The 27,863-nt window shown below is 37.3% G+C and overlaps 1 protein-coding gene across 3 annotated transcripts in view; it reads left to right on the top strand.

The window, feature by feature from the left end:
• The first annotated feature begins 1,373 nt into the window (after window positions 1-1,373).
• Window positions 1,374-27,863, top strand: part of LOC131689898 (serine-rich adhesin for platelets) — a 54,405-nt gene continuing 27,915 nt past the window's right edge. For 2 of the 3 annotated variants that reach the window (XM_058975259.1, XM_058975257.1), the window contains exons 1-2: window positions 1,374-1,538; window positions 1,973-2,087. The gene's annotated coding sequence lies outside the window, so the exon portion shown is untranslated. The remainder of the gene's footprint in view (window positions 1,539-1,972; window positions 2,088-27,863) is intronic. The other variant, XM_058975258.1, reaches the window with a different exon arrangement.

The following is a 27,863-nucleotide window of genomic DNA, read 5'->3' as shown; positions in this document are numbered from 1 at the left end:
ACAGAATTGACAGCGGTTATTCCTCTACCCAGTCAAACTAGTCCGGTACCGGTTCGGACTTCTAGCATGAATTGGTCGGTGTTAGGTCAGACCGGAGTAAGTGATAGTGCATTGATTTCGAGAAAAACGCGTTTAAATCTTGAATCGCAGCATCCTTTACATTATAATTGGAAAATAATTTTTACAATAATTCTTGTTTATTGTTTCATATTTCAAATCTGGTAAGAGTGGAATATAGATGAAGAAATTCTTTATCAAGTGCTATCATTAACTCATTTTTTGATGTTTTGCGACTTTGTCCGGTCTGACTTAACACCGACCAATTCCACCTCAAATGCATCAACCGATAGAGTCGGAATCGGTTGTTTTCTTTGAGCAAGATTCCATACTGAATGCATTCAGCATTTCGAACGGACGGACGACGGATAGTTGGGATAGGTTGGTGTGACGGTGCTAGTGTTTATCGTATATTAATTCAAATGTTTACACACGCTTTTTAGATATTTTTGTTCGATCATGGATTTTAAATATTTTTGTTCGATCATGGATGTCTGTTCTCTGTGACTAATCTATTGGGATTTTCGATTGATTGACACCGGTGTAGTGGGTTGCACTGGTTTTGCATAGAAAAACTCTAGAAAGAGAACTGTGGAGACTCCATTTTGGATCGATTGAATTCGCGTTTAGCTGTCAAAAAACGAATCCAATCGAACATTGCCTATCCTTATAACATTGGACGCGTTGCCATACAATGCCGGGGCATACGTTGCCAAAAAAGCTGTTTTTTTCTCCACAGTTCTCTTACTAGAGTTTTTCTAGTTTTGCACTTTATAGCAGAAGTGTCAATGGATTATACCCAGCTTTCTGCACTTCTGCTAGAAAGTTCAAAAACGGTGCAGTTTCAGTGCACTCCACTATACCGGTGTCAATCAATCGGAAACCCCATATGTGGAGTTGTGTTAGTGCGAGATTGAGGTTAAATCGGGTAATTTTTTGCCAAATGAGGTTAAATCAGATGGCGAATTGTAAATATAGCGTTATATGTATGTTGTCTATACACATTGCAACTGTGTTGGTGTCCTAGACGTCAAATAAATCAATGACACTTTTATTGCGCGTGGGTACACGGTCAAACCATTCGAAATTTGATTCGGAATCCTGAATGGAGTCAGTATGGATTCCAAATCAAATGCAATAGCCGATTCTGAGTCGGAATCGGTTGTTGCATTTGATTTGGAATCCATAATGACTCCATTCAGAAATCCGAACCGGTTCCGGAATGAGTTTAACTGGGTAGTTGGTCACTCAGATTTGACGTGTTGTGAATGAGCGTGTATAGTGTCAAAACTAAATGTCAGAGCGTTCGTGATTTTTCTTCATTCCATCATTTTCACTTGCAGTGAAAAGTTCTCTGTTCGTTCGTGGAGGTCTTTTTAATTTCAACTGCTTTTTTGCACAAACTATAAAACTGATTGGGTTTACTGGTACTCATTTTGTAGTGATTTCCGGAAGTGTAATCGAAGCTAACTCATGGAAAGGTGAATAATCTACCTACTGGATGAAATGTGTATTTTAAGTGTTTAGTTTCAAAACTGGTCTGCTGAGAAAATGGAAGACTAGTAGCTAATGGATGTCGTGTCTACTTATTGTTTTCTTATCCGTGTATTGGTCGATAGTGAGCGAAGCCAAATTATAACGATAAAAAATACTCAAAAACCGCACCCCTAGTTGGGAAATGTGCATTACCTACTACTTTCGTTGTAGTTGAGAAGTGATAAATGATTGTGCAATGAAGATTTCTATAAATCAGTTTTAATTTATATAGGTATTATTCGCTAAAATACTAACATTCAGAAGATAGTGGTTCAAAACGAAATTACCAATTTACATATTGTGTCAAAATATGCTAAAGTATTACCTTATTATTACTCACCGTCTTCTTTTTTCCCTTTATTCACTGTTTGGTGTAAAGCTGGGAGTGTGAAGCAATCGAAGAAGTATTCGGGTGCAAGTGTGCGATAGAGTGAGACCGACGAGGTCGATTAGGCTGCAGAGGACCGGATCAGAATGAAAAAGAGACTGTCAAGGTAGACGTAGTTTTCATTTTTCTGTCGTAGCTTTCGTGTTTATGTCCGTATTCGGTGTTCCTACTACCATATTTAGTAGGCAGCAATATCTCAGTAAATTATGAATGGATGAAAACATCTGGATATAGGGGAAGAGTACCTTCGCTAAGGTAGACGGAGAAGCTGGCAGTATGTTGGTACTGTATTTGTCTTACCGGCAGCAATCAAGGCGATAACAAAAAAAATGGATGTCGTAATTGTAATTTATTAATTATTCGCACGATAACGTGTTGATTTTACCGTTACTCAAGTCAAGGATAGTGTTTCCTTGCTCCAAAGTATTTAGTGAAATTGGATTGTAGATTTTATGCAATGTCGGTCTGGTAAGAAAGAATAACCCTTTACAAATTATATACCTATCTGATATATCTCTCTACAGATAATTTGCACTCCCCGGAACAAGAAACCTATAGCTATAGCATTTTTAATATATTTAAGCGGTTTGTAGATTAATCTGCCAAATTTGCCACGCGTGAATTTGTTGACAGCTTAAGGCTAAGATATGCTTATTCGAATTATAAATATAACGTTTCTGTATAAGTTACATTTTTGTTAATAGGGTCTCATCAGTCAGCTTCAAAGAATCGATTTTTTTGTCGTTAGAATTTCTATCAGAGAATATTCTTGCAAAGTTTCAGAGTATAGTTGATTAACATCTCATACCTGTAAATTTTCTTTAATTTAATTTTCTGCTTCGGAAAACTTTAAAGCCCATTTTATGAAAATCAAGTTTTTATGATTCCCATTCCATGCACTATTGCCAAAAAACAGACTGGACTGAAAAATGTATTTTAAAAATCTCATTTTACAATGTAAACGAACTTACTACTAAAAAGGTCAACAAATTGAGTACTTTATTAAAAAATGATTATAATATTTTAATTTTCAATTTTCAGTTGTCTATCTGTACAGAAAAGCCTTCCGAATAAGGAAGTGTTCCCCTTTTTTACAGGTAAAAATTACGGACTGAATCCTGCACGGAGTTCGTTTGTCCGAAAGTGAGCTGATGTGTGCGATTCTTTAAAAATGTGCCTTCTTTTATTCATTTTAATACCCAAAAAACTTTTTGTTAAATAGATGTATGAAATAATAATTTGCTTATTTTGTTGTTTTCGTGCTCAAAAAAATCCTAACACTTTTTTATGAGCAATTGATGATAAGGTCCCGTAACTTGCGCTAGCACATCGTTTTTCAATACGGCCGTGATTCGCTGGTTGGACCACTGCCTCTGTCCAACTAACGAAATTGATTCGCTAGTTGAACCGACTGGCGGATATCAAAAACTCTCCAAAGTCAAAGTCAATTTGATATGATATTTTGGCATTCAAAATGTTGTTAGTTGAACAATGGTTCAATGGACAATTAGACAATGGTTCAATGGAGGTCTAACTAAAAAGCCGAATAGCTGAAAAAATAAACAAGGAAACACGACTGTAAACACGACACGTGCGTCGTTTGGCATAACAGACATTTGGCAAAACTATTTTTATCTTCATTGTAACGGTAATTTAACATAATTTCTATTTTGCGTAAAGTGAGGGTCATTTGGTATACCAGACTTTTGGCATAATTTTGAAAAGTTGTCACACTGAATTAATTTTTATCTTTAGAAAAAAATATAACTACGCGAGAAACGAGGTCATTTGGCAGAATTTTGAGCCGTTCTACAGTTGAGGGTAGTTATTTTCATGCTCCGGAAAACTTGAATTGGGCATAATTTCTCGTTTGGCATAGTTATATTTAGATTGTATAACATTACCCCAAAAACCATTCCCCAGAAAATGAAGTGCTGAAACTTTTTCCTCAGAAATTTCTTTTTACAGAAAGTACCAATTCCCAGAAAGCTTATCTCCAGTACATACCAAAGCACAGAAAATTTTTCCCCAAGAAGAAACAAAATTTAGAAAACTTTTTGCCAGATAGTACGTAAACTAGTTGACCGATAATTCAAAATTTTTCAACAAAATTCGTAACAATCGTTTCATTTAGATTGTATTCACCCAAATAGTATTTAGTATGATCATAATACATGAGGGGGAGGTCCCTTTTGTGATATTTGAAACGATCACAAACAGACAATCAGTTGAATTGTTTTTATGGTTGAGTTAGGTGAAGCATTCTTAAAGTGCTCAAAGTGCTATTCGGTAAAAGTTTGTCTGGCTGAGTAGTTCTTCAGGTTCTTGAAATGATGGAAATGGTGGAATAATGAGAGGGAAAGGTCTATGAAATTTCCCAACATGAAACTTTCGAAGTTCAGTATGAAACATCTGTCTTGGCAAGCTATTTGTAACTGTGACTTGTATCCTTGTATCCGAGACCATGAACCAGGACATTTCATCTACATTTATTTTATTCATCACTGACCGTCGTATGTATACGATCGATGAAAAGCATCAAATAAGAAACTACCTCGAAAGTCTGTGAATAAATAATGATTAAATTCAAAAATATATCAAAACAAATATTTCAAACGCGAATCTCAAAATATCAACTTATATTTAAAAGAAGGGAGATTTTTTTTTATAAAATGTATCCCAACAACGCATGAAAAATTGTCCCAATTTTTATACGAGTCCCTTTTTGGTATAAAGTCTTTCGGTATAATATTGTTTGACATAAGACATTACATGACCATTTGGATTGACATTAGATATGAAAATATTCTCGAAAGTATTGTGTCCTATGTTTGAGTAAACCGAGCAATCAGGTAGATCGTATGTCGAAATGTGCATTAATTTCGATTTTAATACAGATTCAAAAAAAACTCGCATCAATCGCTATGTTTTAGTATACCGGGCAGATGAGAAATTTACAAATTTTCTTGCAATATTTATTTGGATGTAGATTCAAAAAACTGCTCATGTTTGAAAGACGGTATCAATACCTATGTTCGAGTAAATCGGGCATACGCGAAGATCACTGGTTTGCTTAAGAGGGGCCGCCGCAACCGTCGACTGATCTTCAGCAGCTTTACATCATTTCAGTTGCTTGAGTTAAGTAATGCGCAAATCTTAGACTTCACCACATGACCATACTTACTAATATTTTAAAATCCCTCTACTTCTGCTACGCACAACACAGTTTTGTTCTATTCTATCCCAGGAAGAGGGAGGAGATTGTACCGCCCCCAACGATTTAAACCAAACCGACTTCCCCGCTTTCAAGCATATGCTGATCTTTTATCCAAATGGAAGTATTACAAATCAAATACCGTGTCTGGCACAAGATGATAATTGAATTAATTTTCATTGTCTACAAGTATTTCTCAGATATTTGCATAAGAATTTGTCACGACTTTTTCACTTTTTCGCTTCAAAATTAAAACGACCTGCTCATTGGATTTTTTTTCCGTTTCAATTTATGGTAAACTAATGGTAAATGGGTTCTATAATTTATAAGTTACTGAGAGTATTCGTTATGGGATCTGAAAAACATCTATTATTTGAGTTATTGAATAGTCAATAAGTTACAAGATTCCTTTTCAGAAAAAAAACAAAAATATTATTGGGAGTGTGCGTATAGAGAGCACAAAACTAATACACAGGACATTTGTCTTGGTAGGATGGTTACTGTTTTAGAGGCAACAGTCATACCGTCCTAAACCAAACACGTTATAACTTCGATTCCAATGCGATCGATGTGGAACAAACTTCGAAATTTCAATATTAATCAGTTTTCCTTTTGAAATTTTGCCTTCTAAAAAGTTCGCCTTGTGAAATTTTGCCTTTTGATTTTTCAGCCTTTTAGATTCGGCCTTATGATCTTGTTATCTTTCAACAACAATGGTATGACAAATCCACGTGAAATGCCTCGTGAGTGCATGCTTGCGAATAGTGCTATTGAGGTATGTCATATATTCGACTTCACAATTCGTCACTGTCGAATCGAGTGCTCCTATTGTTGCGCTATCCTTCGACTCAATGCGTTGAACAAAGATGGCAGACGCTGCTCTAAACAACGGCTTCGAATGGGTAGGTTGATAATAGAAACATGACGAAAATAGGCTCATCACCCTAGTTGTTGAATATTTAGAAAGTCAGGGTTTTCACTCATAATCAGCAATGATACAAATGTCCATCACATAATTTAGAGCAGCTCAGTTACCATTTTGAGATGAGCTGGACAGACGGAACCCAGCTAAGTTCAGTTGGAAATATGCCGGAATTCTGGCTGGTCCTAGCTAGTATTCCGGCTCCAGTGATACAACCGATTCTAACTAGAATCGGTTGTGTTACTGGAGCCGGAATGCTATCTAGAAAAAATGTTAAAAATATCCCAACATTTACACGATATGACACGGAAGAAGTATTAGGTAACTTTCTGCTCCGACAGCATTACGCATGAGGAGAACTATACGAATGGAGGTTGGCGACTAGGTTTTCGGGGGTATTCCCCAACGAGTCACTTCGATGAGGTCATGGATAAAACAAACTCATTCATATTAGCAGCATATGGGATTACCCCTTTGGCGAAATGTCGAGCTTGCTAGACTTTTCTTTGTTTTGATTATAGAGGTTTTAACCTTAGAGTTATTCGCCCCTTTTCGGGTTAGAGAAATCTTTTGGAAAAATCTCTAACCCTATGTGCGGGATTGAGAAATCGAACCCATATGAGGTAATCGATTTACCTGCGTACAAGGCAATCGATGTACCAACTGCGCTATGCCCGTCCCGTTTTTAGACTTAAAATATTGTATAGAAAAGCTTAGAATCACAAACGCGGTAAGGGGTCGTACGTATTTGGAAAACCCAAGTTACCAATAAGCACGATAATGTAGCCTTATATTTGCATTAGTTCTGTACATAAAGCAGTTAATTGTCTCGTTTTTCGCGATGATTAAAATTCTTTTTAAACCGTCTGTTTAGAACTGTCTTCTAATGATATGAGATGAATATTTTATTCCTGAGAAATCTACACTTATACCACTTTTTAAATATTCAACAACTACCTTCAACAATGTTTATAGGTACAACCAAATCGAATATTTTTCGCAAAATTTTGCATTCTGTGAAAATCAAGAAACATAAAAATCTTAAATTAAGGGATCTGAAGATCTATTTTTGCTACCTGTATATTGATTTCGGCCACTGAGCTAAATCACAAATAATAATAACAACTATTCGAGTACATCCGCGTTTGGCCTGGGTACCACTGACACCGCTAAATAATTTTACTTTCATTTTTTTGCCAAAGATAGAAGACTGCTTTGGTACCATTTTCCAGGCTAGCCGCCTCGATCATCGGGTTACAAAACTTTAGGCAAAGACAATAGCAGCTGTTAAAAATAGCTGCATCTAGTCATACACCATTACAAACCACAAAGGTTCGTTGTTTTCGCACCGCTATGGGGTCCAATTTCGATGTTTAGGAAACTCGGGTGAGCACAGTCAATTACGAAGGGCCGATTGAAAGCTTTATTAGGAGTATGTGACTTTCCAATGGTGTTGTTAACGTTCACTGTATGGTTTGGAACTAGCAATAAAATGAAATGAAATATAAAACAACCGGTAATTGAATATAACGACGCACAAATCTATTGATTAGAGAGACATTGGGAGAGTTCGGTTAAAAGTGAGAAAGTATTGGGAATTTGCACAAAACAGTTTCATGCAAGTGATTGATTTTTTGATCAAATTGTAAAAAGGTACTTGTATAAATTTAAATTTAGCGATACGATGAACTTTCGTTCTACAAATAATTGTCCCATGTTCTCTTAGATACCCTATCTTCATCGGACAATTCTGCGTAAAACGACAGTGAATCGTGCATTGATTGATCAATCAAAATATGACTAATTCTCAAGACACACACAATACAATATCACTATTTTCGTGAAATGTGTAATGTTCGTTTTTAAGGGGGGATTATCTAGACGGTCAAAATCATACTGAGTCTACGTCTGAGGGAAAAAGTTTTATTGTTAAGGCTCAAACTTTTTTTATTTCATAGACTTTATTATAAGTGATTTTTTTATTGTATTTTAGCCAAAATTGCATTATTTTTTGTTTATTTATGTTACATTGAACAAAATTTTTGAATTACATAGGGTGAAGTGTCTATTTTCACCTTACTAAGGAGGGTGCCTCACCAATTAATTAATTGCTCGGCATACAATGCATCAACAGCTTTTCTTCGTTGTTAAGAACATACAAGTTGGCATCAACAGCTTTTCTTCGTTGTAAAGAACTAAGATAATAACAAAAATACACTGAACACAGTGAAATTCTCGTGTTTGTGCACAACGAAAACTCGAATCGAACCCTCGAATTGCTTAAGGATGGTTATTGCATTACGCCTCGATAGTGGCACATCGAGGAGACCGAGAGGGCATATGGGCCTTTTTCATGATTTGTGTTTTTTATACTCTTCGCCAGCCCCAACTAACGCTCAACCATTGGCCTGTGCGCGCTGGCGTGACTGACTGGGGGTCGAAGTAGGTTGGCTTTTTTCTGTGGGCTGTGTTTGCAAACATTGTTCAACAGCTTAATGATAGTGTTTGTGGACACGGCTCGCATCGGGGGTGGGGGTCTTGTCTTGTGTCGATTTATCGGTCGACTTCGTCATCGTCCACAGGCTAATTGAAAGAGGTGTGCCTATTAGTGGTTTTGTTGTAATAATTATGGTTTTTATTTTTTATTAATGTACAATTGTTATGCGGTAGTCTATCTGTGTATGTGTTCGTCTGAGTATTTGTGACAGCTGGGTCAGGGACTTATACAATATAATAGTGGGATTCGTTGGTCACTTTTCACCGGTCTTCAATTCGTGCATTCGATTCGATTCATTCGGGAAGATCGGATAGGATAAATCAGGATTGTTAATTTACCGACGCACGTGAATTATTCATTCCCGGTCAGCATAGCATGAAAAAATTCGAATAGAACGCAATTGTTGTTAGTGGTATAATAAATAAGCATAATTTGCTGGCATTTAGACGACTTCAAGTAGTTTGATTGCATGTTACCTGTGCTATTTCATTAGTCTGTTTTTGTTGTATTTTTAGTAGTTTGGTTTTCAACTACTCCTATTAGTACGATTATTGTGAGCATTTTAAGATACGTAGATGCCATATAGGTTCATCAAACGTCAATAAAATAAACTAAACATACCAAAGCAAAATTGATGCACACTTGGATGTTATTTATCAGTTACATTTTAAGGTTTTAGCAACATAAAAGATTTGAAAAGTTTTTTGTCGCACATTCTAATCTACTCTCCATCTCATTATGTGTGTTTGTTGAACGTAATTTTGAGTTTTTCGATGCTGTTAATTGGGCATTTAACAAAAATGTGCACTGTTGCAGTAAGACCGACAGTTTTTGGTGGGGTAAGACCGACATGCTGCACAGTGGTCCCATTCGTTGAGAGAGGAGGTCATAAAAAAATGCAATGCAAAGTTCGACAAAAACTACATTTCTTTAAAAAAATTTTGGTCGCTGAATCCGAATTTCGCTAAATCGATTATATCTACCTAACCGTGTGACATAGCCTTTCTTATTACACTAATCATTCACATTTAATTATTTTTGTTTGCTTTTGCATTTTTCAGAATATCAAAGACAATATTTTGATATCGTTTCCGGCCAGCATGATATCTCGTGAACCAACTTATATACCAATCTTCAATTTTGGAATGTTGTAATGTGATTATAATAGCAAGTTCACGAAAAAAAATTGAAATCCCCTCCGCAAGGTGTAGGGGTTTGACGGTATTGCAAACATCATCAAGCATCAATTTCTTTAAGATGGGTATTGCATTACGCCTCGATAGTGGTGCATCGAGGAGACCGAGAGGGCTTATGCGCCTTTTTTATGTTATGTCTGTTCATACTCTGCGCCAGCGCATACCAACGCTAAACCACTGGTCTATGCGCGGTGGCGTGGCCGACTGGCGGATCGACGTAGATTGACTTTTGCTGTGTGCCATGTTTGCAAATATTGTTCTATTGGTGGTATTCGTGGACGGGGCTCACAGAGGGAGTCATTATGTGTCCATTTATCGGTCGACTTCGGCATCGTGCATATACTAATTAAATTAATTTAATAATTAAATTAATTTAATAAAGTAGAATAAGTAGAAACCTATTAGTTGTAGCTTTGTGATAATCGTAGATTTTCGTACTAGTGTACAACTGTTATGTGCTAGTCGTATCCGTATGTGTATCTATGTATGTATTCGTCTGAGTATTTGTGACAGTTGGGTCAGGGAATGGATGCAGAACTGACGTATATGATAGGATAGTGGCTAATACTTCTTTTGATCAATCTGAGCATTTGGTTCTATTCATTGGGGAAAGTCGGGTTGGATAAATTAGGGTAAAATAAATTTACCGACGCACGTGAGTCATCCATTCCCGGTCAGCATAGCATGATGAAAGTCTAACAGCATGCAATTGTCGTTAATGATAAATATACAACATTTGCTGCATTTAGACGAGTTCGATTGCATGTTACATGTGTTTTCCTATTCTACTTCATTGGTCTGTTTCTTTCGTGCATCTATTAGTTTGCTTTTCTATTATTTATGTATACCAAAATAGTATTGTTCAATTTATACACTTCTAGTCAAGCTCTTTGCATCTGTTTTTCTTTATTCGGCATGTCATGATTCCTTTTATTAGTATATCTTTACTATACGCTATCTATACTCATATAGGTACAAACGCTCGTGGCCTTCGCGACAACACAGGCCTGGCCACGGGCGCGACCATGCAGTTGCAGTATATGTGGATCATATACTTGCTCCCGCGATTTCGCCTACATGAAAACACCCCGGTAGTTAAGTAAACGTAGCATCTTTAAACTTCCAAACGCGGTCTCAAACATTAACCCTCCACTCGCGCTCAGTTTTACCAATCTGGTCTAATGCCTTCAGTTGAACCAATCAAAAAAGTGATGCTCTTATTCAATAAAAAACACGTTCCATGGTGACATGGCCTGGAACTCAAGTTTCCCCATAGGGAAACGGACTACCATCTGTACCATACACTAAAAATTAAGCATAAGATTCACGGTCCGCGTGCGATCAAACAAGAATACACGCTACATCATTATAAAATCAAAATTATACACGCGAGGTCACACACACGTGACAATCACGTTAATATACAAATGCTTGAGCCCTTCGCGACCATCCCCGGCACCTACACCCGCGATCTCATAAACATGATAACATCTCGGTGATAAAGTGAATGTTTCAGCTCCTATAAATTTTCAAACGCGGTCTCAAGCGTGAACCTAAAAACTCCTGCACTCGCACGATCATGAATCGGTCACTTCCGGATGTTTCTATCCTTGATATCAGCAGACCAGGTGCATGCCTTCAATTGGATCAATTAAACAAAGGAAAGCTCTCATATCCACTGGACACCACGTTACATGGCGACATGACCGAGGACTCTAGTGATATGGGGTAACTTACTCCCTGTCAGAATGTGAATTGTGCACCAAAAACTATCAGAATGAAGGTCCGCGTGACCATCCAAGAACGCACGCGTATATAGGAAATGCCACACGGTTACAAATGCCAGTGTACACGCGAAGTCACATGAACGCGAGCACACGTGACAAACACGTTAGCATACGAACGCTTAAGCCCTTCGCGATTAACAACGCACACCTACGTTCGCGATCGCGCAAACTTAGTAACATCCCGGTAATAAGGAGAACGTATTAGCACTCACGAAGTTTCAAACGCTGTCCCAAACACGAACCTACAAACATCCGTTTTCGTGTGCTCATGAATCTGTCACGTCCTGAAACCATTACTATCTGTCCTAAAAACTTAGGTCCATACATTCAGTGGCACCAATCAAAAAATAAAGCAAATATCCACTAGACAACGCGTTCTATGGCGACGTCACCGGGCACTCTAGTGATATGGAGGATCTCACACTCTTTTAGCATCTTAACAGTACACCAAAAAATAAAGTATTAGCTTCACGGTCCACGCGCGATTATCCAAGAACACACGCGAATATGCGAAAGGCACACGGTTATAGAATGGAATTCATACACGCGAAGTTACATACACGTTAGCACACGCGACATACAAACGCACACGCGATCGAACACGTTAACGTACAAATGCTCGAGCTCTTCGCGATTATACACGCGATCGCGAGTCCCTACGCCCGCACATACCTGAACCGTACAATGAATATCACATTCAGAATCACGGCCCGCTACAATTGGCCTAATGCAGTGTTTTAGTGGGCGACATTGCCTGTCTCGTCTGCAAATTGTAGCATGTGATTCTGACGGGGAGCCCTTCCGAGAACCTAGCCCTACAGCTCCAGTAGGACAACTCTCGAAAAAAAAGTTCACGAAAAAAATGGAAATTAATTGTGAATTTTTCCCCAAAAGTAGTCTATTTGTCGTAAAAAGAATTCATTTGCATAAATAAAAATACCCTCGTCAGGGTACCAACTATTTTAAAATGGAGAAACAGTCGATGACATCAAATTGATTGATAAATTGAAACTACGGATACTGTATTAATCATAACGGGTTTTCTAAAAAAACCGTATTCGAGAACATCATTGCGGTAGGAAGTGGAGTGACGGTCTGCCTCGTACATCGAATATTCCGTACCGACATGTGTTTCAAAAAGTATCATCAAATAAAAAAGATGGATTGCTAATGTCTGCAACATAACCGGAGAGATGTAGAATTCATAAGGAGCCTGTACTTCAAATGTATTGATACACATTCAATTCAGCTCGGCAATTTCCCAACAGCCGTGTAGTCAAATTTAGAAACTGATATCTCAGTATACAGTTAACTCTCTCTATGTCGATATTCTCTATCTCGATATTTCTCCCTATCTCGATTATTTCGTAAGTCCCTTCAGATTGCCTGTGAAAAAATCCTCCGTATCTCGATATATTTTTTCTATCTCGATATCTCCCTATCTCGATGTAGCTAGCTTGAAATTCACCTGCAATTTTCTCTCTTTATGTCGATGTGATCTTTTTTCCGTCGGCACATCACATAGTGGATACATAATGGAATGAAGATTGACGATTAGGGCATTTAGTCCGATGACTATTTGCTTGTTATGTATTGATATGTTCTCTTATAGTCATATCGGCCATTGTAAAAAAACATGTTTGGCATATTCATCTGGATGTGCTATATCTTCACCACAAAAATTATTGGTATACTCATGAGATTTTTTAGAAAATTGCACAACAGCGGAATATTTCACAATATGTTTGTTTACAAACGTTTCGAGCACCTTTAAAAATTAATATTAAATTGGTCAATTTTGTTGTAGATAGGGAGAGAGCACCCCGTAGAGAAATATCATATGTAATCTCCAGAACGGTAATCTAATCAATGATATCCTTAAACAAATCATTTTATTTAAAATATAAAAAATAAAATTTTCATCTGCAAAAATATTGATTTGTAAAGCTGTAAAGCCGTTTTCCAGGGACTCTTCTGAAAAAGTAATCATGTGATGTGCATTTTTCTAGATTGGATTATTCAAAAAGTAACAAAAAAATTGCGATCTCGTAACTGATGTTCAATTAATGGGATTAGCCAAATCAACTTTTAAGATGGTATCTAGAATGTTTCGATTTTCGAAGCAATTTTGGCAATATAATGCATATAATGCCCACTGAAATATATAACACATAGCGCCGAAACGAAATTTTCGATCAATCAGAGAAAATATTGTTAGCCAACATTTTTACGAAGTGCTTTAAAACGTTTATAAATATGCGTATACATTGCAAATGATTTTTTTAAATCTTTACTGTGTACAGCGTATCATCTCCATCATTTGCGCACACACGTTTGGCGAAAAATGCAAATATATAAAAGATTAGGACAAACCCCTTTTCGAGATATTACGGAAACATTCAAAACAAAGCAAGCAATTATTTTTTTTATATTCTCCCCAACTTTGGGGAAAACATTCAATTGTAAACATAAGCAAATAACAGTTAACTTCTCACATGCAGGAGGATTAATAACCGAATTAATATCTCTATAAAATGAACCGAACTAATACCTCTATAAACGAACTAATAACTCTATATAATGAGAAATATTTGCACAATTTCGACAATATAGTACGAAAATGTTGTTTTCAAAAATTTGAAAATGTTGTTGGTCAAAATAATTTTGATTACAATTTTGCACGATTGTTAACTTTGTAAAGCTAATGAATAAAAATACAGAACAAATATTTACGTTGCCTTCCACTGCTACCCCGTAAGACGAGCATCTATCTTCGTTTCGCGGCATGCATTATGATGTCCTGAAAGAAAGAAAATACTAATGTGTTCTCTATCTCGATCTCTCCCTATGTCGCTCGTACCTTCAATATCGACACAGAGAGAGTTAACTGTAGTGAGATTTGTGTGCTGGTTTTCGTTGAAATATTTTCCGAATCTCAGCTAGCAAATGCCACTTTTACTGAGATATCAGCAAAAATTGTTTTTGAAATCTCAGCTCTTGAGATTTCGGCAAAAGATGCGAAAAAAGTGAGATTCGACAAGAAAAGTAAGTGTGTGGCCCCGTGAATATTGAATGTTACCTGAAGCTGTCAGCAAAAGCCAGTGGCGCTAGCTACGTTTCAAATACTTAAAGTCTGTTCACATGACCAGTGCAATTCAGTTTCAGTGTGAGATTTAAAATAATGAATTACAGTAAGATTCCGTTTTTGGCACGTTCCGTTTTTGGCATGCTCCATTTTTGGCAACTAAAAGTTCCGTTTTTGGCAACATTATTTTTGTTCATAGTAAATCTTTGAAAAATGCTCAATAATCATTTTGTTGCAATAATGGATATCGCTTTTGACTTTACTTCCAAACATAGGAGTCATATTTACTATATTTTATGGGGGCGGGCATAGCGAATAAAGTTAAATTTCTTGATTTTTTCTATTATTTCATTCCATTTCACATATTCTTACATAATTATTGTTCTTGTAACATTTATGATGTCACAAATTGAAAATAAAAGCTTTTAAGGTAAGGTTCCATTTTTGGCACGGTTCCAGTTTTGGCAACTGAAAAAAAATATTGTTGCCAAAAACGGAATCCTACTGTATTAAGCCGTGTGGTGTCCGGCGGGCTGAAATCTTTTTGCACTATTTCAGCCAAGAATAGAACCTCTGGGAACTGCTCCCATGTCGTAAGAGGCGACTAACAACATGCTAGGAGTACCTAGGTCGAGGTATTTCTCCGTATCGAAGACTTAACCTGACGGAACTTAAGATTTTACATCATAACTTTTATCCATTCTGTATTTAGTGAATCACTGACATATAGTCACCTTTTCTGATTCGCTATTCTCGATTGTGTACCAACGTTTTAAGTTTCTTCTGGCGGTTGTATATTGGCCGTAAAGGACGAAATCTAATTCTACACTAAGTGACAGAATATATTAATATACCGGCACTTCCACGCCAAGGTTTAACTTCCAAAGCTTTGGTTTAAAAGCCGTTTAAAAAAAAAGAAACTTTCATGTAAGAAATTTTTTGAATTGGCCTAAAATGGAGCTGTCGAATTGCACAAAAAGTTTTTTATGTTGCAAGCGATCTGTAGATGTGTTAAATTAGGAATTTTTGTTAAATCTGGAACCGTCTACCTACAAATCTACATTTACGAATACCTCCAAAAGTGACTTCTTGAGGTCTCATGAAGGCCTGACACTAGCTTTATGATACTTTTACTTTCTTAAACAGTGATAAAAATCTCAACATTCCAGAACTTTACTTTGTCAGAAAATGTAGGGCCATCGGAAGCTAAAACTTCGTAAAATCGCACTCCTGGTCCTTTCTTCAAAATCATCCAGTGCAGTACTCTACGTCACTCGTTCGAATTTGCACTGCTCATGTGGTAGTCGGTATTTGCTAGTATTGCTGTTCTCCCATCCATTCTTCTTATGGATCATCGAGGGATCCCCTATCGTAGTGTTTATATATTTGTCGTTTGCAATTGGTATTTAACCCAATTCTGGGAACGTGTCTGATAGGGAGGGTGGAGATACCAACTTGTCATTAACATTTCGCAGTGAATTTTTTCGCATTCATTTGGGATATCTTTTATACATTTGTGTGCTTTCTTTGTACTTTAAACTTTGAAAATGATTATTGAAGTGTTAATAAGAAGCATTACTCCCGATGGCCGGCTGTTCGGAGTTCAAATTGTTCGTTTCCAATTCTCGGAAATTGATCGCGAGCGACTTCGTACATATTGCTAAGATCATATTGTCTATAGATGAATAGACCTCTATCATATTCCATGCGGTTTTATCCTTTCATTACGCCCCACGGAAAAATAATTTTTAAAATGCCTATTTGAATGGATTCATATTTCTACTGGAGGTCGCACACCTGAAAACTTTGATCTAAAATGAAGCTGAGCTAAATCACAATATCTACCAAGATATATCCTGATTCATTTCCCTACCTACTAACACCAATCCTATCCTGTGACACTTGTGGATGATGCAGAGAATTCCTCGATCATAATAATCACAAGTGTTGAACTAACATTCCTTCCCATCCCAAAATTGACCTGCATGGACGTGGCCATCTACGTTATTGATCATACTATAACCTTAGTCTCTTTAGGTTGCACGTTGAGTATGATGAACTACTCTCAAGTATCATACAATTCGTTCAATAAGCAATTTCAACAAGCTTTGATCAATCACGGGAAACTCACGGGCGGTCAACTAACCTAAGCTAAGCTAAGAGATTTAAAATAATGAATTATTAACAATATATGAGAAATCGTGTAGCTCTTGTAGTCATTTTTTCAAAGAAACGTCAAAACATTCACCCTCTTGGTGTGTACTTATTAATATTTTCGGATAAAGTGATTTGGGCGAGGAATATTTCAAATTATTCATTATAAAGTATATGGATGGGTAATGTCTGCGGCATAACCAGAGTGTCGTGACTACACTTCGGGGCGTTAATTCAAATCTAGCAGGCAACACCGAATGAAGGCTAAAGATTTCCGGACGTGCCCGATTCATGATCGCGCGCGTTTGCGGGTTCGCGTTTGAGACCGCGTTTGTAACTTCTTAAGTACTAAAACGTTCACACAATTGCCGGAGTGCTATCAAGATTACGCGATCGCGGGCATAGGTGTGCGTAGATGATCGCGAAGGGCTAAAGCGTTCGTATGTTGACGTGTTTGTCGCGTGTGCTCGCGTGTATGTGACTTCGCGTGTATAAATTCGATTTTGAAACCCTGCGGCCATTCATATATTCGCGGACCGTCATTCTGATCTGTAGCTTTCGGTGTACGGATCACATTCTGACAGGGAGAGAGTTACCCCATATCACTAGAGTTTCCGGTCATGTCGCCATGGAACGTTTTGTCCAGTGGATATGGGAGTTATTTTTCAATTTTATTATTTTTTTTATTAATTAACAAGGACCTAGATTGTTGATACCGAGGATAGAGTCTTCCGGATGCTCCCGATTCATGATGGCGCGAGCGCGGGAGTTTGTAGGTTGACGCTTGAGATCGTGTTGCTAAGTTTATGAGTGCTGAGATTTTCACCTTATCGCTGGGGTGTAATCATGTTTGCGAGTTCGTGGGCGTAGGTTGCTTGGAAAATCGCGAGGGGCTCTAACGTTTGTGCGCTGACGTTTGTGACGTGTGTTCTTGAATGGTCGCGCGAATCGTGAGTCTGATATTAAATTTTCGGTGCGCGGTTAGAATTCTGGCAGGGAGTGGGATCGTTTATATCGATAGGGTTGCCGGTCATGTCGCCATGAGACGTGTTGTCTAATAGGTATGGGCGTATTTTCTTAATTGGTCCAGCTGAAGGCCTAGGCTTCTAGGATCAAGAATAGACTTCCGGACGTGATCGATTCGCAATCGCGTGCGCGAGGGCATTTTTGTAGGTTCCCGCTTGAGACCGCGTTTGAGAATGTGTGAGTGTTAAGACTTTCACTATCACCATCTTTGCTGACCCAGCTGAAGGCGGGTGTAGAATGGCAGTATAGGACTCAAAAAGAAGAAATACAGGACAATATATGAGAGACGTAATAGATTAGATAGGTACAAGATACAGCTGAATTTATGATCATCACATGAAAGACATACATTAGTACTTCAAACTCTACCAATACTTGAATAGCCAACCACCACACATAGCAGATCCTTTCTTTTTTTTATGTCGCCAGCCGTGCATTGAAGAATGCCTAAAACTCTGAACTAGGCCCCGTCAAGTCCCGTCCGTCATCTGTCCGTCTCGTCCTGTCGTGTCTGGGGCCTCCAGGCGCAATGCACTCACCAGACGAGACCAGCTTAAATCAGCCTAATTGTGCACTGGCTTCGTAGAATCGAGGCGACCATCGAAATGACAGATCCCACGAGTGAATGCACTTGGCCCAGTCACCCATCGAGCATCTGTACATTTGCGAGTCTGAATGTCCACGTGTGTATGGGAAGCGTTGCGTGTTGAGACATGTGTGTTACCCGCAAACAATAAGTTAATACAAATAATATTTAATGTGTTAAAATAAGACATATGCTGTAATATGCTACTTGCAGTCTTTGGTCGTTCCTACTTATCTGACTCAATTGAGTATGAGAGCACATCTCAATTCTTCTAAAACCTGGCGACGTCTGATGGCAGCGAATAGCCATTGTTGGCAGCAATGTTACCCTTCTTTGATGAATGAACTCGGAGAGGTCATCATAGGAATGTGACGCATGAGACCGAAAATAAATAAAACAAAATGAAACAGAGAGAAGAGTTAGTACTATTATTGAGTATTATTTGAACAACACACATGTAACACGCAATAAAACTACTTGGAATCGTCCAAATGCCAGAAAATGATATACATCTACCATTAACGACAACCGCACTCCGTTAAAAGTCTCTCATGCTATGCTGACCGGGAATGGATGTTATTCCTCTAATGCGCCTGTGCACGTTGACGAGGTCGACCGATAAATCGACACACAATGACTCCCATTGCGAGCCGTGCTCAAAAAGACAGCCGTTAAGCTGCTGAACAATGTCCGCAAACACAGCCCACAGAAAAAGCCACTCCACGGCGACCCGCCAATCGGCCACGCCAGTGTGCACATGCTCCCAGCTGACTGCCAGCCTGGGCTGGTGCAGAGTATGAAACAACAAAAAACATAAAAAAGGCCCATAAGCCCTCTCGGTCTCCTTGACGCACCACCATCGAGGCGCAATGCAACAACCATCCTAAAGCAGGTGTCTGCTCAAATATGCTTGAAGATGCTTGCAATACCGTCAAACTCGACAACCTAGGAGAGGGATCATATAAGCCAGTTCTACATCCATTCCCTGGTCCATATGTCACAAATACTCAGAAGACCCACATACACAGATAGACACACGACTAGCACACAACTGTACACTAGTACCAAAAACTACAATTATTACAACACAACACAACTACAGTTAACTCTCTCTATGTCGATATTGAAGGGACCATCGACATAGGGAGAGATCGACATATAGAACACAACGATTTTCTTTGAGACAACTTTTCCTTCAGGACATCATAATGCATACCGGGAAATGAAGATAGATGCTCGTATTGGGGGGAGTAGGGTAGTAGACGACGAGGTAAAGTGCACTCGCACTGCATAACATCAAATTTGCTGTTTGAGAAGGAATCCCTTATTTGCAGTTTATCATTCTGCCACACATGTAGGGGAACATGGGGAGACGACCAAGCTTTCAGCTAAACCTGCATAAATCTCTAAAAAAGTTTTCAATGCTTCCAAAGTCACTGAGATATAATGTAAAAAGGTATTATTCGTGTTCATAATTTTTTGCGGAATTTTTAATTTACTTTTTCAAAAGTTATAAAAGTTTGTCTGAGATCGTTTTTTTTTTTGTAAAGTCTCCCCACTGCGGGGAGACTTGATCAAAGCCTGGGGAGACATGACCAAGAGAATTTTGAAAAATCAGAGCAAAAAATAATGATAAATAATACATTAATCCTTTTTTTCATATTTTCGAGGTCATTAGGTAGCAGTAAAAAATATAAAAGGATTATATTTCATAAATTTCGACTGTTTAATGCATTTTCTTTTAAGGATTAACTGTACTGCTTACATTGCATATTAACACGTCACGAAATCAGCCATATTACTACTAACATTGTTTACTAGTACAAAAAGATATAGACTGATGTTTGATGTGGGATTTTTTTGCGACGTGATTAACACTAGCAGTAGGTACGACAGCATAGTAAATATCAGAAAAAAAATGATCTTTCTTCGGCTTATTGCCACTTGGTCATGTCTCCCCATAAAATCTTGGTCAAGTCTCCCCAACATTAGTTATTGCGTTCAATCTCGTGCAAATTTTAGTAATAACTATTTCAATGTTCCGATTTATGTAAAATCATTTCACTAGTTCATAAAGTATAAAATAATGTATGAGTATTTTAGAAGTAGATATGTACATACAAAGTTTGATACAAAATTACATCATTTAACGCAAATTTATTGAATATGAAATCTTTTCTATAAGGAAAGCATTTTTCATTTAAAATTACCTTGACGGACCGAAACTAGTATAAAAATATTTTTGAAATTTTTTTTAAGAACCTAATAGAACACGTCATAGCCAATTATAAAATTCTGCGCTTGGTCGAGAAAGAATGATTTCCGTGCTACAGATGGCTGCATTTAAAATATTTTTATTAGCACGTTAAAGTTTTGAACCTAAAAATGCATAAATTCTAGAAAACTTCGATACATGCAGATTAAGATGAATTCGTTTTACAACCCCACTTACACTTTACCCCAAATCATGTCTTTACTGCCCCTACATGCAGAATATTGATATAGGACTTAACGCCCTGATCGCCAATTTTCATTTCATTATGTAGGGTGAAGTGCCTATTTTCACCATACTAAGCAAGGTGCCTCACTAATTCGTTAATTTCTCGCCCTACAATTAATGGAATACGTAAAAATTGACATCAACAGCTTGGCTTCGTTGTTAAGAACCAATATAATAACACAAACGCACTGAAAACAGTGATATTCTCGTGTTTGAGCGCAACGAAAACTCGAATCGAGTGCCCCTATTGTTGCGCTACCATTTGACTCAATGCGTTGAACAAAGATAGCAGACACTGCACAGTGGCACGACTTAGAACAAAAGGTGGACTAAAGTCCAAACTTTTCCGTATCGGTTCATATAGGACGTTTTTATGTAATTTTGGTACGCTGAATTCGTTTTCGATATTAAAACATTTCAAAAATGAACATTTACTATTCATTAGGGTGCCTCAAAAAATTTGTTTTTCTAAATCGTTCTTAAAATTTGTGTATATTAATTTTCGTGTGCTAAATCGTTTTTGATATTAACATTCGCAAAAAAAATTTCATTATACATTAGGGTGGCTCAAAAATAGTTATTTTGTTGCGAAGGTTCAAAAAAATTTTAAAGACATTTTTGAGCGCTGAATTCCTATGTTGGTTATAGAAAATAGAAATTAACCTTACTACTTATTAGAGTGGCTCAAAAGTAAAGATTTATTTCATTTGTAATTTTGGAATTTATTTTCCGTATTGAAACGAATTGATGGACATCTCATTATGGGGCTTTAGAAATGACTATATTATTTTTAAGTAACAAATAAGATGTGATCGACTGATTTTGGAACGTTTAATTCATTAGTGGGTTACTTGGTATGAAAACTACTTTTTTTCATTTTCAAAGCAAACATTTTGAGCGTCTTAGTGAAATATTGATTTACATTCACTAATCAACAAGATGGTTAACGATTTTGTTTTCGCAGGTGTGTTTTAATTTGCTTAGAATGCTTATTTCACACCTTAAATTAAAATAAATCCAAAATCCTTTTTTCGCGTATATGGTTCATTTAAAAATGGTCTTATTTTATTTGGATAATATCACATACCCTTAAGCTATATCAGTGCTATGCAAACTCGGAAAAAATAGTCTCACCAAATGACTAGAACTCAACTGTGTTCACTCAATTAGACAGTTATTGCGTAAGTTAGCAAAAATAGTTCATGAAACATTTTATGACACATTTCAGATGGTTGAAAACATTTGCTGAATTTTAAACATTCTTAATTCCTTTACCACTTAAAAACCATTCTTCCCACTCGGCTCCTTACTCTTGATCACTAGTAAAACCCTTGTAAATCATGCTCTAAATGCTATTTGAAAGTTGTGCATAAATTAGTGTCATTATTCTAGTCATAAAGTGAATATTCAAATTTAATATCAGTAATAACCATGCGTCTCCATTCACAGTTTTTTTCAAATTTTGACTGCTTATCGCAAGTTTTCGCAAAACTAGCATAGGTTCATTTTAAAGAGAAAATGAAAAGCTTTCGAATAAGCATAGTGTGATCGCGGGCATTCACGGGCGTCGTTGTTGTTATCGCTTTAGAAGTTCGAATTCAATAAAAATTCATGGCAAACAGTTATCTAAACACTAACTAAACCAACTAGTGACTTAGTTTTGGCGATTTCACGATGTAATTTTATCACACGGATAATTTTGGTGAAGTAATACAATTCATAAAATCAACCGATTCTTTGAAAAACGAGAATAACCGTATGTAGTTCCTATGGTCAAATAAAGCAAAAAACACTTGAGTTATGCCCTTCAGAAAGCTGTCAAAAATTCATTTTGCATTCAAATCACCTAAAATCTCGCGAAAATGTCTCTGATGGCTCAGCTAATACGAGAAAAATACTAGTGAGAATATCGCACAACCTTCATATATGGACTTAAGTCCGGGTTCATCCCACTGTGCACTGCTCTAGCCAACGGCTTCAAATGGGTAGGGTGATAATAGAAACATGGCGCAAATGGGCTCATCACCCTATATGCTTTGTGATGTCCTGAGAGAAAAAAAACACATCGACATAGAGAGAGAATATTGCAGGTAAATATAAAGCTAGGTACATCGAGATAGGGAGATATCGAGATAGAGAAAATATCGACATAGAGGAGTTCTTATACGTGCAATCTGAAGGGACCTACGAAATAATCGAGATAGAGAAAACTATCGACATAGAGAATATCGACATAGAGAGAGTTAACTGTAATAGGGTTCTACTGTTATTTTTTTTAAAGGTTGGACAGAGAATGCGCAAAACTCGCAAACGAAAAAAGCAGCTCCCCTCCACACCGCATGCCAGATCCCCACACAAATCAATCAGCGCATGTAGAATGTTGTTACAGTACTGCTGACCGACTCCCATGAAGACCCGACACACGGTGCGAAAAAAAACCGCCTCCCCCGTCCGCGAATTCCACCATCTCTCCGTCCAACCCCAATGCGCCTGTACACGTTGACGAGGTCGGCCGATAAATCGACACACAATGACTTCCACTGCGAGCCGTGCCCACAAAGACTGCCGTTAAGCTGTTGAACAATGTCTGTAAACACAGCCCACAGAGAAAGTCAATCCACGGCGACCCGCCAATCGGCCACGCCAGTGCGCACAGGCCCTTAGCTGACTGTTGGTTTGGGCTGGTGCAGAGTATGAAATAACACAAAACATAAAAAAGGCCCACAAGCCCTCTCGGTCTCCTCGGGGCACCACTATCGAGGCGTAATGCAATAACCATCTCAAAGCAGTTGTCTGCTCAAATATGCTTGAAGATGTTTGCAGTACCGTCAAACCCGTCAACCTACGAGAGGGCCCCCCCCCTTAACGGAAAATTTGCACTAATAATTCTTCATAGGTAGATTTTGTTAAAGGCTTCAATTAACATTGATCTTTAGACTAAAACCAAGTTCAATATTTTTAGATTAGATAAATTCTTCGTAAGCATATACAAATATACTCATTTTTCTACACTCCATATTCACCAAAACCCGACAATTATCGTTCAATACACAACGAATAGCTGATAAAAATATTATAAATATTATTAGTGATAACTCAAATTCGACAAAAGAAATTCAAATGAACAATAGATGATCGATATTATTTAAACTATCGGTAAATGACGAATCACCCTATGCATTCTTGTACACACTAAAAAAATCTGTTCATTATTGTCAAAATCGATATAATATAGGCATTAGACTGCTTAGAAAAACAAATTTATGAAAACTTAATCGGCCCACTCCTGAGTCGATTCCAAGTCCCGCCAAGAGTACTTGCACCAAATTTGAAGCAAATCGAACAAGTCTAGCTACCGGACCCACGTGCCTGAAGTTTGTATTGGATTTTTCGACAATTTAGATGGAGAAAGCCCACTAGCTCGCATTTTCCCGAGCCGACTTTGTTAATAAAAGTTATTAAACTTTTAGCGAAGTGATGTCTGACTTAGTTTTGCATGGGGCCTACCAGCGCCTGGTGGTGTATCAGTACTCGATTCCCACGAACTATACATTTTTGTAAAATGATGGTTCGATTTAGTTTAAAAGTATGTTAAGAAGAATTGTAGTACATAATACGAGTTATGCTTTGATTAGAAAATTTTAGTTCCACCTGTGACCACATAGAGGGTGCCAACACTAACTTTTCATAGAAGAGAGATAGAATATCGAAATGTTTGGAAGAATTAATGAAAAATGCCTGTTCAAAAACTTTGTAGAAGACACCTAATTTCTATCTTTCCGTTAAAAAGTTAGTATGCGGTAACACGTGGAACTAAAATGTTTTAACCAAAGCATGACTCGTATTATTTACCCTAATTCTTTTGAACTTGCTATTGAGCTAAACCTAACCATTATTTCACAAAAATGTTTAGTTCGGGAGAATCGAGTACTAATACACAACCATGCACTGGTAGGTCCCATGTAAAACTGACTCAGACATCACTTCGCCAAAAGTTTAATAACTTCTTTTGACAAAGTCGAATAGACTAGCAGTCTTTGGTAAAGTTGTAGACAATTAAAGTATCTTTCTTATTTTCACTTACAGTGATAATACGATGCATACAGCGCCACCTAGCGGCGAAAGTGCGCGATAGTGGGTTTTCTCCATGTAAATTGACGAAATTTCCCAGATAAACATCAGATACGTTGGTCCGGTAGCTAGATTTGTCCGATTTGCTTCAATATTTTGTGCAAGTACTACTGGTGGCACTAGAAATTGAATTAGGAGAGGGCCGTTAGGGGTCATTTTTTTGTCACTCTAATAGGCATCCATAACCATATAATCGCGAAATAAAAACACGCTTTTGCCGAAATTTTTTTTGAATTATTGTCCTATGTAAGGTTCACTGTTGGCTGTTTAGATGGTTGAGTTCAATTATGATTTCATACGCACGTTTGGGAATTATTTGTGGTGTTCAATTACACTATTATTACATCATATTAATAATTAAAATTCATGGAAAATCTGTTTTATTTTTGGATTTAGGGTAGACAAGCACTTATTCATCTCATTAGTCACGATATCACACTATTTCGTTGATAACTCGACTGGATTGCGCTTAAAAAGGAATCATCATCTTTGCTTCGTTCCTAAGAAGCAGTACAGTTAAAATTTCTGCCTGGAAAATATAAAATGCTCGCGTTCGAGCAAAGCAAAAAGTCGAGTACAACGTACCCTTATTCATCCTACCATTTGAGCTAATGCGTTGAAGAGAGATAGTAGACACTGTTGTAACTAATGTGTTCAAATGGGTGGGATGAATATAGGAACTAAGATGAACTAGGGCGCGGTAATATTTCTTGTCAGTATAATTTGGGTGCCGATTTGGGGTTTCGGTTTTACCCACAGCGTTTTTAAAATATCATATTCCTCCATTTTATAACAATCAATTTTTAATTAATCCAATCCTTTGAAACGCTGTAAAAATTATATCTTGTTAAAAACCATCTAAACAAGGATTATGCACCGAATATACAATTTTAGTAGCTTTGTTGCATTTTAGAAAAATGATTGCGCTTAAGGTGGTGGACTTGCACACGGACTTGATTGCATGCCCTGCTATAGCAGTAGAGCGATTTTTAGCTTATGATGTGAGGATGAGAAACCGGAATGGCTCATATAATATCAACAACATGGTTTCAAATCCAACGTTTTTATAACGTATGTATTTGTGATGTGATTGTGTTTCTAACGATGCTATCGTTGTATAGAAATGAATGCACATACTATGCTGTTATGAGATCTTTAAGTGTTACACACTTTAGCGAAAATTGGAAAAACAATATATGACAATGATGTTGAAAATTTGTTTTACTATCTCATCAAAATTATAAGTAAGAGTCCATGTGGGCAAACTCTATATCCTCGCCCCTCTACATAGACAAGCGTGGACAAATTCGTAGCCCCTACCTTACCCTAAATTGTCCATATGGTATATGGGTGAGCCATTGTAATCATGATGATCTCGTGATCCTGATACCTTAGAAAATTCACAAACTCAGCGAAGTTGTGTAGAAGAACAAGATCGTGTGAATATTATCTGTTTGATTCGAAACTCTCTGACTACGTGACAATAGAGTACATACATACGAAATAATGAATTTTGAACTAGGATTATCAATTGATTCTACCTGTTTAAAAAGTCGGCGTCCTCAGCAAAGTCGATTATACAACCAAGGTCGTGTCGATAACCATTCGTTTCAGAATTCTACCACGGCGTGGCTCTTTCTTACTTGGAAATTCATCATGTTTTTAACTTGTTTTATTTCGTGATCCTGAACACCTTGAATGGTTTCAATTACGTGTTTAGAAGGCGGGGATGGTGGTTTGTTTTGCTCCAAGCTCTGTCATTACGTGGCGCTAGTATAGATATTAAGTTGTGCATGCTTAACCTGTATCGACTGTTGAACGGTCTACAAAAGTCGCGTCTTCAGCAAAGTTGTTCATCATGTCATGGACATGTGAATAACAATCATTTTGATGTTAAACTTCTTTATTTCGTTATGCTAGTATATATCTTAGATATTACATATTAGTACTAGAATTATCTAGTGAAGCTCGTGTCAAAGTAAAGCAAAGTAAAATAGAAGGCACACAATAGTGTTAATGTAAAATAATTAATTATGACAATTAAGGCTACGATTGACTTTCTCTCTATCTCGATATTGACGGAACCATCGAGATATGGAGAGTTAACTGTTTTAAGACTGACTCTTTCACTACATAATGCTTGTGTGTTTATAAAATATATCAAATGCAAGATGTTTAATTGAGATATTTAAATTAAGCGTGGCGTTTTATTTATTTTAGCTTCCTCAAAATATACTGCATCAGTATTGATCCTTGTCTTGCACGTCATAACATACGATTGATAAGCTTTTTAAGAGTTTTCTCATTTATATCGGACGTTATTTTAAATATTGCCAAAATGCTATGGTGTTGAGTGGTCGGATTTTTCTGGATTTGCGATCCAATGCATCCTAAGGAAGCTCGATAGAATGTAGATCTAGTGATTGAGCTGGTCAGGTCGTATTGACCAGCATTGCGGTTATCTGGATTTCTAGTACTAGGAAATGATTTGTAAATTTTATTGAAATCTTTGCAACATTCTTGAAATTTCTCAGTAGCCTGTTATTTATTGTTACGGGTCATATGGCTACGTTGAACGACCACCCATGGTTCCAAATTTATCAGAAACCATGAGATACAGTCTTTTGAGGCGATCCCAAGAATTTTGATACCAATCGTATCGCCAGTATTAATTGGAAATATACAAATAGTATCCAATACTGGAACATTCCTTTGAAGATCCAAACTTGCCAGAACCAGATGAATTCATCCGATTCATTTAAACAGTCCCTAAATCCGAAATAA

The sequence above is a fragment of the Topomyia yanbarensis genome, chromosome 3, assembly GCF_030247195.1.
Source record: "Topomyia yanbarensis strain Yona2022 chromosome 3, ASM3024719v1, whole genome shotgun sequence".
Lineage (NCBI taxonomy): Eukaryota > Metazoa > Arthropoda > Insecta > Diptera > Culicidae > Topomyia > Topomyia yanbarensis.
This window is presented reverse-complemented; position numbering and strand designations above follow the sequence as displayed.